Raw genomic sequence first — 15,834 nt, forward strand, 5'->3', positions numbered from 1 at the left:
GAGGCCGAGGACCCGGAAGCAGTTGACATCTACTCTCTATACTCATTTTTAATATAATATAAATTTCTCATTTTATAAACAAATAAAATTAAAAAAAACTCTAAAATTCTCTATATCTCTAAACCATGAAGTGTGCTATGCATGCTAGAAATGAAAGTTGAATACTAGTTTTGAATAACTACTTTAACCTTCCTTCATCCAAATATGCAAACTTTAAAGCGATTTTGAGCTTAAATAGCTTACAAATAAAAAAATCCACCATAAAAAACCACATATATCTAGTCCACAAAATGAGATATGCTACTGATGAAACATGAGAGTATATAGTTGGTAACCTTTAGAACCGAAGAATCAATAGAGGAATTGAAGAAATCTTGTGATTACCGGTGATGAGGAAGAAGAGAGGCCGGCGATGAAGCAAGAACACTGAGCTCGAAGTGGCTCGGGCTCGGGGAGGAAGAAGGGCTATATAGGAGGGGACCTTTAGTCCCGGTTGGAGACAGAAACTGGGACTAAATGTCCCTTTCTAGTCCCGGACGGAGCCTCCAGCCGGGAGTAGACTTTTACTCCCGGTTGGAGGGACCAACCGGGAGTAAAAGTTAATCTTTAGTCCCGGTTGGTAGCTCCAACCGGGACTAAAGGCCCCCTACAGCAAAAGCCTACCGCAGTAGCCGTTGGGTAGGGACCTTTAGTCCCGGTTTCCCGGTTGGAGCTACAAACCGGGACTAAAGGTCTCTCTAGTCCCGGCCGCGAAAAATACCGGGACTAAGCCAAATTTCGAGCTGGATCAATGGTCGTTTCTCTACTAGTGAGGAACACAAACATCTTTGCTCATCGCTGCTCCACCTAGGAAAATCACTCCTATGCCCCTTGTGATTTGTACTACAAGTGGAGAGCGTGAAAAAACATGTTCCCTGCACTCTGCTTTGCTCTCTCATCTCATTTGCGCCTCTCTCTGTCTTTCACGGAGACATTCTATTGTCTCCACCTCTCTCATGGCTCTCTCCTCCCTAGCTTGCATCCCCCATAGCCCTGTCCACTTTAGCTGCGTCCTCCCTGCTCCTTCACCATGTAGTGCTCTTCTCCGTCGGGCTCTCTCCACCACCACCACCACCATGCCCTCCTCCGCCGCGGCCTTCCTTGTCGCACCACTCCATCAGATCCTCTACACGTCATGGAGCTGAGAAGAAGCCCCACCAAACACTTAAGATTTCGAGCAGGAGTGGGAGCGGTTGGAAGCTTGCTGAGAACTACTCCCTCCATTTTAAATTATAAGACATTTTGACTTTTTTCTATATATAGCTTTTATTATACACTTAAATATACACTATATTTAGAAAAGCTAAAACATCCTATAATTCAGAACAGAGAGACTGATACCTAACTGGCCCTAATAAAGTTTAAAAATCTGCATCCATAAAACAAAACTTATCTAAGGATTTATATGCAAACTCACTTACATTCCTACGTAGTTCTCAAGCCATTGATCTCTGGGTTTATAATTATAATAATATGAAACTAGGATAAAAGTTTAAACTTTGAGTGTGTTTATATTATAACTATGTTGAAGCCGGCGGAATTACGTTATCTAAAAAATTGATGATCTCTCTCGGGCAAGAAATACTGACCAACGGAAACCGGTGTTTCATGCAGCCGAAAGCCCAAAAGCTGCAGTGCCATCTCATCCTCGAGTCCTGTTTTCCTTTCCGCTCTTCGGTCTACAGAAGCATCCAGGCATGAGCGACGTGTCCTCGCCAACCATACGTGCCCTCGCCAACCATACGTGCCCCGCCGCATGCGCCGACACGTACGCGCCTGCCCACGCCCCCAAAACCCGAAGAAGCCAAACACCATCTCGGCTTCTTCGATCGCAGGGAGTAGATAATCAGAGACACTCGCCTGCCCTTTCGCTTGCTACATCCGATCTTCTTCTGGTTGTTGCTGTCCTTGCGTACCGTCAGGATGTGCACAGCTCGATCGGCTCTCTCATTCCCTTCCAATCGATCGATCCCCTGCGCGCGAGTCGACGATATCGCCATGTCGGGGATCTCGCTAGCGGTGGCGCCGAGGTCCGACCCGGACCACGGGTCGGAGCGGCAGCCGACGGTGATGCTGGGCGGCGTGATGGGTTCGCTCCGCGTCATCGAGCTCCAGCTGGTGGCCTTCATCATGGTGTTCTCGGCGTCGGGCCTCGTCCCGCTCATCGACCCCGTGTTCCCCGTCGCCACCACGATCTACCTCCTCGCCATCTCCTGCCGCTGCACTCCAAGCTCGACGCCGCCCGCTCGCCCGCCGCGTCCCAGGATCTTCCGCGGCAGCAAGTAAGGGTCTGTTTAGATTTCAAAAAAATTTGTGCAGTACTATGTATGGAGTACTAAATGTAAATGAAAAAAAACTAATTGTACAGTTGGGTGAGAAATCACGAGACGAAACTTTTGAACCTAATTAGTCCATAATTAGATACTAATTATCAAATACAAACGAAAGTGCTACCGTAGTCAAAATCTAAAAATTTTTGGATCTAAACGGAGCCTAAGCATCACATCCATTTCTATGGATCATTATTGCTTGGTTTCTGCTAGTTCTAGCTACTTCGATTGTTATTGTTACTAAAGTAACTAACCTGGAGCAGGCTGTTCCAGGTGTACGTGGTGCTGGGCACGACGGTGGGTCTGTTCCTGCCGCTGGCGCACGTGCTGGGCGGGTTCGCGCGCGGCGACGACGCGGCGGTGCGGTCGGCGACGCCGCACCTGTTCCTGCTGTCGTGCCAGATCCTGACGGAGAACGTGGTGGGGTCGCTGGGCGCCTTCTCGCCGCCCGTCAGGGCGCTGGTGCCGCTGCTCTACACGGTGCGCCGCGTCTTCGTCATCGTCGACTGGGTCTACAACCACTGGTAGAGAATCGAGCTTTATTTTCAGTGGAGAACCCCCTCTAGTCCTGGTTCCCCATCTAAGAGCAAGCATCCGGGACTAAAGGGGTCCTTGAGTCCCGGGTTAGGAACCGGGACTAAAGGAGAACCTTTAGTCCCGGTGGGTAACATCAACCGGGACTAAAGGTGCCTCCTAACATACCACGATGGCCGGCACCTTTAGTCCCGGTTGGTAATATGAATCGGGACTAAAGGTTTTTTTCTTTTTTCTTTTCTTTTCATTTTTTTGTTTTCTTTTCAAAATAGGTTTTCGAAGTCGTATTGTACGCTGTTAATTATACATTTATACGCGCATATAGTATATTTCGGTTCAAGCACAATGAACGTATTAAATCACACAATTCAAGCATAGAAATATATATATATATATATGCATGCATGCATCATATATATATTTACATGCATGCATGCATATGTGTATTTTACATTATATTATTTCATGTGCATATATTACAAAAGATTGCATTATAGTTGTTATGACATAACAAGTTTTCTCTCATCCTCTAGCTTGGCTTCAATGGCAGTGTTAGGTCGAAGTAGAACTCGCCCTTGGAATCGATGACCTGCTCATTAAAAAATCCGGCTATAGACTCTTGAATTGCTTTGATTTGGTCTTGCCGTATGACCTTTTCCTCCAACCATCGAGTCTACAGGTTTAAATTAAAGGAAAATAAATTAATATATGTACATATATATATATAAAGACATAGTAACACAATCAATAATAATAATTAAATGAATATATAGTGTATTTTTAACGTACTTTGAGTCTCTCTGTAGGAGTTTTTTGGGAGAGCACCTTGATAAACTTACAAACATAGTAACCACAGTAGTTGTTCCCCTGTTCCTGCCTCAGACACCACTTTACGAGAAAAAGAGTTGTCATCCAATCTGGTGATCCGGTGAAAGCTATATGTTTAATTAATAAAGATGATGCGATTCAGGGGACTTACTTTCAAAGGGATTACATTCAGTGGCGCTTTGCATTTTTCCATGTGTTGCTTCTCAATAAAGGTTTTCCAAACACTGCTCAATAAAAAATTTGCCACGTCATCAGATATAGTTAATCATCATGTTTGTGTGTATATATAGTTGCTAGAGATCTCGAAATTACCTCTGGATAATATCTATCATATCTTGGTAGTCTTGTTGTGGTTTTCTCATCGAGTCATAGATTATCAAGTGACTTTTTACCAGATCGATGTCCATCAATATCTAGTGATTGCTGCATGTGTTTATAGGATATAACGCATAACACTCATTAATTAACTAGAATCAACATATGAGCCATTAAGGCTATGATCGACATGATTAACACTCACTTGAAGTTATAGGGAAAGAGTATATCCTTCTTGTGGCGTTGGTTCACTAAGAAGTTCATGATGTTACTCTCTGACTCAGACTTCCAATTAGTCTTTGGAGTAATTGGGTCTTTGAATACTATATGGGGATCAACAAAACCAATTTCATTATAGCCTTCCTTTCTGAGCTCTGTCATTGTAAATCTGCATATATATAGTACTTGTTAGGATAATTTATATGCATATACACACATATGATGAGTTTAATAATAGATCGAAAGAATTATTACTTACAGGCAATAGCAGCTAATGATAACTTTGTCCAGAGAGGTCAGGTGGCATAGTTGATGAAATTCTGCAAAGTCAACATACATAACATCATCGTCATGGAACCAATGTTCGTCTCTAATTCTGACACCAACGCAGAAGTCTCCACTGGTAGACGCCTGCATGTACCACTTGTTTAGCAGGTACATTTGCGTCCCCAGATCAGATAAGGCTTGAGGGTTGTATAGACTCTGGCCTAGTACAAATTTTTTCTTCCAAATATCAACCTCCGCCGCACTCTCAATGTTTCCATCACCAAACATCTGGTAAAGGTCGAGACCAGTCTCATCAAGAAATTCACCAAGGTGATCCAAATCGACATCTGGAGGTATGTTTGCCTGATGCATTAATCCTAAATTCGAACCATATTCATTACCAACAACTAGCGGGAGGATTGATTGGTGCGCTTGTTGTCCGAGTTGGGCAACTCCTTTCCCTGCCCGCTTCTTTTTCTGTGCCGCCTCAATTGACTTGGTGAGAGTGCGGTCATAGTCTGATAACGTTGATTTGGACGGCTTACGAGATTCCCACTGTTGTTGCTGGTAAGAAGTCACCTTTTTTCTTAGAATATCCGGAGCTACGAAGAAGTACGGTTTCTCCGGGTTTCTCCTTGCTTCTTGATTCATTTTAAGTTTGTCATAGAATCTAGACATGTCTTTTTTATATGCATCAGTTCCTTCTTCCTTCTCTTCAGATATTATTTTGGGAATAGCCCTTGGTTTCACGTGGCTTTCTTTGCAGGCGGGGACTGGTTCTTCGTTTGAGGGGCTGGCCTCTTGCTAGGCTTCTTGGTAGGCGGGGGCGGGGGAGGCGTTGGAGACCTCCTTGGAGGTGTTGGCAGTGGCGTTGGAGACCTCCTTGGAGGTGGCGGCTGCGGCGTTGGAGACCTCCTTGGAGATGGTGTGGATGCAGCCTCGTCTTCCAACACAATGTCATCGTACAGAGCACTATGATGATCTGGCGATTGAACAATTGGATTTAGGTTGGGGGAGGATCTGCTATAAAAAAAGGAATGACATATTATTATGAGCAGATTGTTAATTATTTAAGCCAATACAAATTAATGATATAGTGTTTTCATCCGCACGTACCTATGGTGAGGTAGTTCAGGAGGAGGTGGAGCCGACATCCCTGGAATGATGATGTAGCGCTTGCGCCATAGAATGAATGTCTTCTTCGCTTCTCCTAGAGTCTTCTCGCCATCACCTTCAGGAATGTCAAGAGGCAAATCACTAAAACCTTTTTCAGCTTTATCTACCGAGATGGTAGCATATCCTTCTTGGATTATATTCCCAAGAATCCTTGGTGTCTTGGTTCGGTCGATAGGATTAACAAGACCGATAGCCACCTTGATTGTGGAATTCTCCTTCGGAATGTGTAGCTCACACGTTGTACAAGGTTCAGTGACGTCATCCACAGGGAAGCGCAGTCCTGTGTCTCCTTGATTTGGTATCTCCGTGGAAGCGTAGCTGCTTTTCAACTGAACAGATTGGCTAATGTTGATTTCTGGCTCTGATGCCTGCTTGCTTGCACTCACTGCTATTTGCACTTGCCTTTTGATTTTCTCCTGCATTCTCGCTTCAAGGTTTTTTTTCCGCTCCTGTGCTTCACGTACCGCTTCCTCCAACCTCTGGAGCCGCTGTGCCTCTTCTTCCTTCTTTCTCTGGCGACATCTGTAGGAAGGTCTGTCCTGAGGGAATCCATGCTCCCACGAGACACTTCCTTTGCCTCTAGTTCGGCCACCATGTTCAATAGTCCCGATGGCGTATGTCAGCTCATCCTTCTCTCTGTTGGGCCTAAACGCACCACTAGCAGTAGCTCTCTGAGCATAAAACAATCTTTCTGCTGCTTCTTGCAGTCTTGCGCCATAAACGCACTTCCCTATCTCCTAGTCTAGTGTTCCCCCATGAGCGAAAAACTAATTCTTTGCACGTTCTCCCCACTCGAGTGATTCTGGTCTGATACCCTTGGCAAGAAGGTCTGCTTCCATTTTGTTCCACTTCTTAATGGCAGTCGGGTAGCCACCTGATCCCAAGGTATGGTGGTATGTCTTCTGTTGGGCATTACATTGGTTCTTTATCACCCGACTCACACCCTCTTCCGAAGTCTTGTACTGTACAAACTCATCCCAATAGGGTCTCTGCTTTGAGATCGGGCCTGGGACAGTAAAATCTGGTGCTATGTTCTTCTTGACATACGTCGTGTATAGGTGTTTCTTCCAAGTCTAAAACTGGGTGGCCATCTTCTTCATTGCCCAATCCCTAACTCGCTCCTTCAATTCATCACCATCTATTATATCATCATAACCATCTGTTTGGAGCGTGAAATGTACCAAGACATCATTCCAAATTAACACCTTGTCACGATCAGAGACAAAACTGATATGAGGAGCATTGGTCTTCTTCTTCCATTCACGGGTACTAATCGGGAGCCGGTCCCTACAAGGTAACCACAGTGGTGCACAAATTTCATTTTATTCGGCCCCCCCGGTTCTCCTGTATCCACATTGAACTCCGAGATGATGAAGCGACCCTCCAATGGCTTTTTAGGACCTCGAACATTTTTACTCTTCGTTGTAGTTGTTGATGTCGATCCAGAGGGCTACAAAACATAAACATTATTTTTAATGTCATGAGCACACATAAGACATATTATAATATATATAGCTAATAATAAAAAATATATACTTGGCCAATATGTTGTTGCTCATTTTGTTCAAGAGCTAAGTACTGACTCCCGTCATCTGCATCCTCTTGCACGTTATTTTTAGCACCATCATCGCCGGCAACTTGAGTGCCAGTGTTGATCAAATTCATCATTAACTCCTCCTCATCCATATTTCTCGGGTCGGCCATCTAGCTTCAAAAAACAAAACCAATATATAGTATGTCAAATCTTTGCTTATTACATGCGTAAAATCTACAAACAATATGCATTATTAAATCTTGCCCCTCGGTCACGGACGCAATTCGCCACACTAGGACGAACTACGTCGGTACTAGGGTGAATTAGGGCACGAGATAGGGCGGTGTGACAAGAGTGGCGGTGCTCCACTCCGCCGTATATATGTCTGTACACATGGGTAAACGAGGGCGGCGGTGCTCCACCGTATACATAGAAACGCATGGACAAAATGCATATGAATACAAATAACGTATATATACGTGTCGGCGCGGTGGCCGGTGTGCTGACGACGATGACGTGAGGCGGGCCGGCGTGCTGACGACGACGACGACGTGAGGCGGGCCGGGGCGGTGTCGGTGCGTGATGTTGTGATCCTATGTACCATGTGAACCATGTAGTCATTCATCATATGAGAAAATTCTATGTAAGTATAAGTCATTATGAAATGTAAGTATATGTGTCTTATTGCTCATATAACCATTACTATTTCCGAAATGATAAGAATTTATTTTCTTCTTCTACAGGCGATCTCTGATGCTATGATATAAAGTTTGAAGATAGTCTTCCTGGAAAAAAAATATGTAATGCTCATATTACTTTAGCAACATTAATATATTATATCTGTATATTCAAAGTTCACAAATGAAGAAACATTGAAGTTTTCCTTCATTTGTCTGTAGCCATGCATGCAAGTCCAACCAAAACTGCTAACATCATCACATGTGATATTTTTGATAAACTAAAAAACGCTTAGTTTACAAACTGGGTATCAAAATTGAGTTCCTATTTGACCATTATATATCCTACAACAAATCCTTCAAAAAAAAGACCCTACATGAATATATTTGGATAAAATTTCGTTAACAAACATTGATCTATGAAGATAAAAAAAATTCTTCTATTGAAACTGCATCTTGGAATAATGGCATATCATATAGTGATGAATATATGGCGGTTGATGGGCTGGATCATTTTCAGCTTTAGTGACAACGACAATGGTTGCCATCCTGAGGAGTTTGTAACGAAAGTTCATTAGCGGATGGTTTGTAGCGTTGTTTCCAAATAATATATAGCGTGTTTATTATACAAGCCATGGATTTACATCGATCTAATTAATTTCTAAAGTAATTTCATTGGTGGTCCTTAATTATACTTGTCATGAGTTCAGGTCCCAGTGATCTTAAAATGTATTTTTGTACCATAAAATGCAGTTTTTGACACTCTAATTAAACTTGCTAATTTATCCATATAATATTCAAATATTCAAAACTTGCCTTAAGATATGTTTTTATTTAAAATCATTTAGAGTTCCAAATATTCATTTTTAGTTCCTAGATTTTGTGATTCAAAATTTGGAATTTTCAATCGACCTCGAGCGTTGACATGGCTTACACCAAAGTTGTAGTTTTCGACGTGATCTATAACTCGGCAGTGGAGGGCTCGGACGAATGTACAAAGAGATCGACGAATATATCACCTCGATCAAGCTCGGCAGTGTGGAGGGCCTCGGGCGCGGTGGGGCAACGCGCGGTGGAGGGCCTCGGGCGCGGAGGAGGGCGTGGTGGAGGGCGACGGGCGCGCGCGGAGGAGGGGCACGGGCGCGCGCAGTGGAGGCCGCACGAGGAAGAAGACGGCGGCGCCGGTGTCACGGAAGGCGAACGGACACGGCGCGAGGAAGAAGGGCGGCGGTGTTCGACGAGGAAGAAGACGAGCGTATCGATCTGCGCCAGGCGCTGGAGGTTATATATCAGAGAGAATTACTTCCGGTGCCAGCCACCAACCGAGAGTAAAAACCCTTTACTCCCGGTGCGTATTACCAACCAGGAGTAAAGGTACCTTTACTCCCAGTGTGTGTTACCAACCGGGAGTAAAGGTATACCTTTACTCCCGGTTGGTAACACGCACCGGGAGTAAAGGGTTTTTTTTTTGGCGGGCCACGAAACTGTAGCCCACCTTTACTCCCGGGTGGGCTTCCCACCTGGGAGTAAAGGTGGCCTGCAGTTTCGTTTCCCGTCTGTTTTAAGCAATAGTCTTGTTAAATACAATAGAAATGCAATAGTTTTTGTTAAATACATAGTAAATTAAATAAAAGACATAAAATTATTTTGTTAAAAATATGAATTTTCTTTTTGTTTATTGCACATAGGAAAAATCAATAACCTAACTTTTTTTATTTTTTGTTAGAATTATAAAACATAATGTAACTAATATTTATTATTTCATTAATGCAAAAATGTAGTGTTTAATTAAAATTATTAAAACTATTGGTTTTGGACAGGAAATTTGTTTTCACATCATTTTAACGTTAATATTTTAATTTTTCATCACTCAGTATCCTAATTTACCTTTTTGAGAGAGAAATCCCACCAAATCAAACATTGATTTAATTTGAAACATGACATAATAAACATCTGAATTCACAATTATTACATAATATCTCAAACACACACTATATTAAATCACTATATCATCAAGTGGGCACAGCAGTGAACTTCTTCTTTACGTATGTCCCTTGGTTATGATCGCTTCGTAACCATGGAGTGTCCTCATCATTTACCAAGATGCTAGGGTCTTTGTTCACTTTGAAGGGCGGAATTCGGTCATCCTTTTCATATTCTTCTGACATGTCCGACTTGTCCTCAATTCCCACGATGACTCTTTTCCCTGAAAGAACTATGTGGCGCTTTGGCTCTTTGATTGAGTCATTATCGTTTTTCCCTCTTTTTGGTTTGGTAGACATATCATTGACATAGAACACCTGATTCACATCTTTGGCAAGGACGAATGGTTCATCTTTGTACCCAATATTACTAAGGTCTACTGTTGTCATTCCATACTCGTTGTCTACTGTTACCCCGCCTCCGGTCACCTTGACCCATTGGCACTTGAACAATGGGATCTTCAAAGTAGTTGCATATTCTAGTTCCCATATTTCATCTATGCGTCCATAATATGTCTGCTTATTCCCATTCGAGTCTGTGGCATCTATGCGGACACCACTGTTTTGGTTGGTACTCCTTTTATCTTGGGCTACTGTGTAGAATATGTTCCCATTTATCTCGTACCCATTGTATGTGACGATATGCCATGATGGTTGCATAGCCAATAAATACAGTTGCTCATGGATGCTCTCATCACCTTGACATTTTTTTCGCAACCAACCGCCGAAAGTTTCCATGTGCTTATGCGTAATCCAAGCTTCAGTCTTCCCTGAAAACTCGGATCGTAAGAGATCCTTGTGTGTCTCAATATACGGATCTACCAAAGAGGAGTTCTGTAGAACTGTGTAGTGCGCTTTATTGAAATAATCATCATCCGTACCAATATATGTTTTCCTCCCTAGTGTCCCCTTTCCGCTTAGTCTCCCCTCATGTCTCGATTCAGGAACACCAATCGAGTCAAGGTCGGGAATAAAGTCAACACAGAACTCAATGACCTCTTCTGTTCCATAGCCCTTGGCGATGCTTCCTTCTGGGTGAGCATGGTTGTGAACATATTTCTTCAGGACTCCCATGAATCTCTCTAAGGGGAACATGTTGTGTAGGAACACAGGACCGAGAGTGAAAATCTCCTTGACTAGGTGAACTAGGAGGTGTGTCATAATATCAAAGAAGGAAGGAGGGAACACTAACTCAAAGCTGACGAGACATTGAACCACATCATTCTGTAGTTTAGCTAGATCAGTTGGATCAATTGCCTTCTGAGAAATTGCATTGAGGAATGCACATAGCTTCACAGTGGCTAGACGTACATTTGGAGGTAGAATTCCTCTTAATGCAACTGGAAGTAATTGCGTCATGAGAATGTGACAGTCATGGGACTTTAAGTTACAGAATTTCTTCTCTGGCACATTTATAATACCCTTTATATTCGAGGAGAATCCAGATGGTACCTTGATGTTGTTTAAGCATTCAAACATGATTTCCTTCTCCTCTTTGCTTAGAGTGTAGCTAGCAGGACGTAAGTAATGGCGTCCATCATCTGTCTTCTCTGGATGCAGGTTGTCTCTTTCTCTCAAACAACACAGGTCCTGTCGTGCTTCAAATGTGTCCTTAGGCTTTTCATATACACCCATAAAGCCTAGCAGTTTCACACAAAGATTCTTCGTCAGATGCATCACGTCGATCGAGCCACGGATCTCCAGGACTTGCCAATAGGGTAGGTCCCAAAATATGGACTTTTTCTTTCACATGGGTGCGTGACCGTTAGCGTCTTTCGGAATAGGTTGGCTTCCATGTCTTTTTCCAAAGATGACTTTCACATCATTGACCATATCGAGTACATCCTCACCGGTTCGGTTGCGAGGCTTGGTCAGGTGGTCTTCCTTCCCTTTAAAATGCTTGCCTTTCTTTCTTATGGGGTGATTTGCAGGAAGAAATCGACGATGGCCAAGGTACACGACCTTTTGACATTTTTTCAAGAATACACCTCTAATATCACCGAAGCAGTGTGTGCATGCATTATATCCCTTGTTTGACTGTCCTGAAAGATTACTTAGAGCAGGCCAATCATTGATTGTTACGAACAACAATGCTCGCAGATCAAAGTGTTCCTGTTTGTACTCATCCCATACACGTACACCTTCTTTATTCCATAAAATGAGAAGTTCATCAATAAGTGGTCTCAGGTACACATCGATGTCATTGCCAGGTTGCTTCGGGCCTTAGATGAGCACAGGCATCATAATGAACTTCCGCTTCATGCATAACCAAGGAGGAATGTTGTAGATACTTAGAGTAACAGGCCAAGTGCTATGACTACTGTTCTGCTCTCCAAAAGGATTGATACCATCTGTACTTAAAGCAAACCTTAAGTTTCTTGCGTCATTTGCAAACTCCAGGAATTCTCTGTCGATTGCTCTCCACTGGGACCCATCAGCAGGGTGTCTCAACATATTGTCTACCTTACGGTCTTCTTTGTGCCATCGTAACAATTTTGCATGTTCTTTGTTTCTGAACAGACGTTTCAAGCGTGGTATTATAGGAGCATACCATATAACCTTGGCAGGGATTTTCTTACGCGGACGTTCGCCCTCAACATCACCAGGGTCATCTCGCCTGATCTTATACCGCGACGCATGGCATACCGGGCATGCATCCAATTTCTCGTACTCTTTGCCACGGTATAGGATGCAGTCATTAGGATATGCATGTATCTTCTCTATTTCTAGCCCCATAGGACAGACAACTTGTTTTGCTTCGTAGGTAGTGGCGGGCAATTCATTGTACTTCGGAAGCATCTTCTTTTGGATTTTTAGTAACTCTCCAAATCCCTTGTCAGATACACCATTCTTTGCCTTCTATTGCAGCAATTCTAGTGTGGTTTCCAACTTTTTCTGCCCTGCATCACAAGTTGGGTACAACAATTTCTTGTGATCTTCTAGCATCCGCTCAAACTTGATCTTCTCCTTTTCACTTTCACATTCTCTTTGTGCATCACGAATGACCTGACAAAGATCATCAGCCGGCTCATCTTCTGCGGCTACCTCTTCTTCAGCTTCTCCCATTGCAGTATCATTGAAGCACGCACCATCAGGAATAATATCATTGTCGTCCCATTGTTCTTCTTCACCTTCTTCCATTACAACACCGGTTTCTCCGTGCTTTGTCTAATAAATATAGTTTGATATGAAACCCGACTTGAACAAGTGTGAATGAAGAGTCCTTGAGCAAGGATATTCCACCGTATTCTTACATATGGCACATGGGCAGCACATGAAACCATCGCGTTTATTTGCCTCGGCCGCATGTAACAAAGAATGCACGCCATCAATGAACTCTTGGGAGCGGCGATCAGCATTATACATCCAATAACGGCTCATCTGCATTACATGACATAAATATCATATTAAAACCTAGATCATAATTAATTATTTATACAACATGCGTGCCACCACAAAAGATACAAATTTATGAAAGCATCGCTACAATGTAGACAATCCCAACTACCACTAAAAGAACTAAAGCTAAAATACATTTCAGGAGCACAAGGATTTCGCGACCAATCTCAACTAAAACAGACAGATCCCCCGATTGTGCAACATCTTTGGGCTTCTTCGGCTGGATCACTGCCTCATTAGCCGCCTTATCTGTCTGTTGTGCAAAATATTTTTGCACGAGTTCAACATACTCTTCCTCCCAGTAGAAGCCTGAACATCGTCCACTGCCATCCCACTGAAATTAAAACAAAAAATTAGAACTTTAATCACAACCATCATGAAAATAGGTATAAACTAACCATAATCATTAAATACGATAAAATAACTCACATTGCGATCCGGACACTTATAGAAGATACGATCCTTGTTGGGACCCTCCTTCTTCACTCGGTACTCCATCACAATCTTCGTCTCATCACGACACTTGCCGTATGGAATGAGAGGAAGGCCCGGCCTAAGTCGCTTTGGAAACCCATGAGAGGCCGAGGACCCGGAAGCAGTTGCCATCTACTCTCTATACTCATTTTTTAATACACTATAAATTTCTCCTTTTATAAACAAATAAAATTAATAAACTATAAAATTATCTAGATCTCTAAACAATGATATTTTTAATGGTCATTGTGTTCTCGTCTTTTACTGCGGCAGGTAAGTAATTCATATGATATTTCCGCAAATTAACAGAAGAATGGGAATGTACACACATAACAGACTACTACGTTTAGGTACGGTGATTAACAGACTACTGCGACGATATCGGTACATGTGAATAAATAACCATCCGTACTATTTGACCTTGCTTACGTGATCAGCTCGGCGAGCATTTCTCCACCGGACGGCACCGTACTTGGTCAAGGAAGAGCTCCGATTCTACGAGGAAGGGAACACGGTCTTCCACGACCGTTGTCGCTCCCCCTCGTAGAATCAAAGCTCCTCCTTGACGTCCGTTACCGCTCGGCAGAGAACATCCTCGCCGACCTGAACACGGTCCGCAAGTTCAACTAGTAAGGATTTGCTATAATTTTCTAACTATTTTCTAACTTTATATTTATATATACTTTAACCTTCTTTTATGTAAATATGCAAGCTTGAAGTGATTTTGAGCTCAAATTGCTTACAAATGAAAAAAACCACAATAAAGAACCATAAATATGTATAGTGAACAAAATGGCATAAGAAAATGGTAAAAAATGAGAGTATGAGATTGGTAACCTTTACAACTGAAGAATTGACGGAGGAATCGAAGAAATCGACGGAGGAATCGAAGAATGGATGGAGGAACAATGGAGGGAGGGAGGAAGCAAGAACACTACTGCAGTGAGCTTCAAAATGTGCTGAGCTCGGGCTCGGGGAGGAAGGAGGAGACGGCCGATTTATAAAGGGAGAACATTTAGTCCCGGTTGATGGATCCAACCGGGACTAAAGGTAACTTTCCAACCCCGGGCGCAGCCACGGTCCGGGAGTAGACCTTTACTCCCGGTTGGAGCCACCAACCGGGAGTAAAAGTATACCTTTAGTCCCGGTTGGTGGCTCCAACCGGGACTACAGGTCCCTGCCACCTCTGTCTGACGCAGTAGCCGTTGGGCAGGGACCTTTAGTCCCGGTTGGAGCCACCAACCGGGACTAAAGGTATCTCTAGTCCTGGGCGCAAAAAATTCCGGGACTAGAGCCCATTTTGATCGAGGATCAAAGGTCTGTTCTCTACTAGTGAACGTGTGGGCCAACAGGGCCCTCACGCGGGCCGCCACCGCGCAGGAGGCCGTCTGGATGTGGTTCGGCAGGTACCTCGCCGCCGCCAACCTGCTCTACTTCTCCACCAACCTCTTCGTCTTCCTCATCCGGAGGTTCCTGCCCCGCGCCTTCGAGAAGTACTTCCGCATGCGCGACGAGGTGTGCGCCAAGACGGCCGAGGACAAGCACGCGCGCGGACACCAGTCGTCATCGTCCTCGCCTGTGCCGGCGGCGGAGCAGCAGGAGGGTGTCGTCGGTGCGGCGAAGTCGGACGTGTCCAAGAAGGCGGACTGAGAGCTCTAGGCTCTCGCATGTGGTGCGTGGCTTGTAATTTCTAGTACCTTTGTTTCTTTCATTTCAGAGGACCGGCGCATATGCATGTAGATGTTGTCATCGACCATCGTGAACCGGCCATAGTCGTTAGTCGACAGGAGATCTGGAGAATCGACCTTCAGTTCCCACGGAAAATCAGTTGGCCATCGACCATCGGTAGCCTCTGTTTACGCAGGGCTGAAATCTCGTTGCGATGAGTCGGTTACTCAATGAGGGCCAAGACCAGGCAGCAATAGACCCGAGCAAGAGAAGCTCATTTCTTCAGGCCGGAAAATCTTGCCGCAGAACGTCACACAGGCTGCGCTGGCCTCGCTTTTAACGTCACACAGGAAACGTCGGGCTCGCTTCTTGGCCCAGACTAGTTTTTAGGT

General features: G+C 43.9%; 1 pseudogene; it reads left to right on the forward strand.

Annotated features, from left to right (window-relative positions):
- The first annotated feature begins 1,919 nt into the window (after positions 1-1,919).
- LOC136490803 (uncharacterized) lies at positions 1,920-15,424 on the forward strand (annotated as a pseudogene).
- Positions 15,425-15,834: the final 410 nt, after the last annotated feature.

The sequence above is a fragment of the Miscanthus floridulus genome, chromosome 11, assembly GCF_019320115.1.
Source record: "Miscanthus floridulus cultivar M001 chromosome 11, ASM1932011v1, whole genome shotgun sequence".
NCBI classification, from domain to species: domain Eukaryota; kingdom Viridiplantae; phylum Streptophyta; class Magnoliopsida; order Poales; family Poaceae; genus Miscanthus; species Miscanthus floridulus.